Consider the following 3,313-nt stretch of genomic DNA (forward strand, 5'->3'; position numbering starts at 1 on the left):
GTGATGTAATGTTATTAAAAAAGCTTAAATTCTCCTTATCATTGTTACATGCATGTTTACTGTACATGGATAAAATATTGTCAAAGCATGTGAGAAAATGAAGCCATTGTTTGCCAGCTGAAAGATATTTTTTTTGCAAAATTGTTCAAGTTTTTTAAAGAAGAGAAGATGACTTCTGTAAGATTGATTCATGTTGGACTTTACTGTTTGACTCATTAGTGCCTCTAGCGTTTGGCCATGGAACTGCRYCCACCATCATTGATCTCAGGCAAAGGACAGATGAGTGMCAGGACAGGGGCACTTCAGGGGGCCAGTCAGATTTCAGCAGGGGCCAATGCCCCAGTGGCCCCACCCCTGGAACCACCACTGGGAGGAGCTGGTATCTCAAGTGGTCATTGTGCGAGAGGCGGAGCTAAACTCTGGACTAAACAGGTAACATCAAATATGYCCTTCTAGTGACCTTATTTTCAAACTTTCAAATTTCTCTCTTAAATGGGTAAAATGTGTTTTATTCTAATTWAATTTTCATACCTAACCTTCTGTAAACTCATTAACACATTTAGATRAATAAGGTCCAAATTATGAAGTCGTAATCCACACCTTTAATTTACAGAAAATAAGAAGATATTTGTGTAACACTTATTCCAACAAAAGGAAGGACTACTTAAAAATTAAATACTGATAATTAATCGCTTTTTTTAGTGACATACTAATTAGGTAAAACACTAAAATGGTCCTTGAAATTTACGGTACGTTTGACACAGATTTAAAAATATTTCTCTCATTTCTGAGCAGAACTGATGAACAATAATCATCTGGAGAACAACAAAACTGAGAGCAGAGTCAGAGGGTTTAAGAACAACATCAACAACAAAATAAAATAGAATATTATAGTTTACGTTGAGCTGGAAAATCCTTGTCATAATTTCCTTCTGGTGTGTTTTTGCAGGAGTCGCTGGTGTGCAGCGTTACCCTAAGTAGGTCAAACTCTCTGTAAGAACTCTACAAACTTTCCATCGCCGACGCCTTCACAGCACCAAGGGCGGGGGAGAGAGGAAAGAAAAAAAAAAACAATGCACTTGTCACAAACTTGACACCTTTCTCCTTTTCCGGAGGAGGAGAAGGTGAGGAAGAAAAGAAGAAACTCCAAAGGAGCGTTTCATTGTTCTGAAGTTTGCCTCGCTTTTTGCTTTGCCTATCGCTGCCACTGAAATCAACACTCACCTTTCCAGTGACAACCTGGAAAATTGCCAGACATTAAGGGGGACGTGCACGGGGCCCGGAGTGTGCACGTGGATGCAGGGTTGTTGTTTGTGTGGGGAGGTATGGCGGGGGGTGAGTGTGTAATGTCTGGTCCCAGCGGCAGCAGGCAGGATGCTAAAATAGCTCCCCGCTCGGCGCAGGATGGGGTGCCGGTTAAAAGGGTTTTTGCAGCTCGGTGAAAACAGGCGCAGGTTTGTCTTCGGGGACCCCGTCACAAGGCGTGGTGAAATGATCGGAGCTCGATTAAACCTGCTGCGCTCTCACACGAAATGATCCCTACAAGAACAGCTGGAGGGACACAAAGCTAAATCCCAAACGGAACAGAAAACTCTCCCTCTTTGCGTTTTTATCCTTTTCATAATAAAAGARTAAAAGCTTGTTGCTCACGTCCAGAGTTTGTGTGAAACATGCAGCATGTAAAGTGGAGAAAACAGCCAAAGCCATCTGTCACAGCTCATGTTAGAGCTGTAACACCTGCATGAGGAGAAGCTCACGCCTGGAGTGAGATTCACATGTGGGCTCTAACCTGAGGAGCAGCTTCTCCCACTCCTCTGCTGCTCTGMTGGCACAAAAACACCAGAGATAATCACTGCTGCAGCAAATGGTTCATGTCAGGAAAGATGTCTGACCTGCTGCCTCTGAAACGTTGCCTCATCCCCCGATGACTCGAAYGCTGCAGGTCTTCTGATGGTTTGCTCAAAGAAATGTGTCCTCACACAGATAGAAACTCTTTACAGAGCAGCACTCGTGCAGACGATCAAACCTGACTGAAACGTGCTTCATAACTCAATTAATAAAAAAGTTTATTTATTTTTCATTTTTACAAAACAAACAAACACTATACAAAAAATACAAATCAAATAAAATGAAAGGCAGCAGAAAGAAGAACCTCTTCCCCAAAAATCAAATAAATTCAAACAATAATTATTTTCAAATAACAAAACATAACCTAAAACTTCAACTCCTTCCCAAACAACAGATCTTATCAACACACATTATTCATATTTCTTCAACAATCTAACTTTTATCATTCTCTTAAACTAATTTATTGAACCAGCCTTTTTATGATCACTTTCCAGATTGTTCTTATTCCATGGACTAAARTACATCAGTCCTTCAAATTTGTTMARATTTTGGRCTTTACAAACAKCTCTAGCCCCTTAAGATTATAATTAGTTACTCTCTTAACAAACTTTAATTGGATCGATCAACCAATTCATAACATTTCAATAATTCCGACTGATAAAATAATGTATTTGATGGGTGACAATAAAGGTTTCTAGTGATAATTCTTAAGGCTATTTTCTGTAAAATATAGAAGGGATTTGTGTTTGCTACAGATACTGAGCTTTGGTGAAGAAGTAGCAGAGCACCATCCCCAAAACACTGCAGCACATCTTTGTTTTTAATYATTGCAATCAAAAGTTGATACAACGGACGGACTACATTTTGTACTGATATTTGTGTTTCTTCCTGTTCAAAGGGAGTTTTTCCTCTCCACTGTYGCCAGTGTGCTGCTCAGGATGGGAGACTGTGCTGAAGTGATTCAACACAATTTGCTGTTTCTTTACATTGTCTTTTACAGTGTGAGATAACAGTTGTTGTGACTTGGTGCTATATACTCTATATGTATAAATTGAATTAAATCATCATTGTGTCAGTTTTAGCATGTAAACGAAGGAAGAAAAAAAACAATGGCTTCAAGTACTGGACAAAAGACAAWTGGCAGCACATATGGGGGATTTGTTAGATTCAAGTCAAAATAATCAGCCTCAACCTTAAAGAAAACTTGTTGATCTCTAATTGAAATTGTTATTTGCAAATTATGTAATGCACTGCCAAACAGATGTTAATGAAACATTCAGGAAGTAATCATTAGGTTGAAATGAACATTTTAGAGTCTTAACCGTAGCTCAACTTTTTATTTATTCTTATTTTTTGATGATGCATATTTTGTTATATTTACGTAAATATTTTGATGTATGTATATGTGGATAGGCATGTATGTATGTACGTACGTGTATGTATGTACGTGTATATATATTTATAT

General features: G+C 38.5%; 1 long non-coding RNA gene across 1 annotated transcript in view; it reads left to right on the forward strand.

Annotated features, from left to right (window-relative positions):
• The window catches only part of LOC106519936 (uncharacterized), a 12,654-nt gene that overhangs the window by 1,274 nt on the left and 8,067 nt on the right, over positions 1 to 3,313 (forward strand). The window contains exon 2 of the long non-coding RNA XR_001310490.1: positions 220 to 432. This is a non-coding gene — a long non-coding RNA (uncharacterized LOC106519936). The remainder of the gene's footprint in view (positions 1 to 219; positions 433 to 3,313) is intronic.

Source organism: Austrofundulus limnaeus, unplaced genomic scaffold (genome assembly GCF_001266775.1).
Source record: "Austrofundulus limnaeus strain Quisiro unplaced genomic scaffold, Austrofundulus_limnaeus-1.0 Scaffold85, whole genome shotgun sequence".
In the NCBI taxonomy this organism is placed as follows: domain Eukaryota; kingdom Metazoa; phylum Chordata; class Actinopteri; order Cyprinodontiformes; family Rivulidae; genus Austrofundulus; species Austrofundulus limnaeus.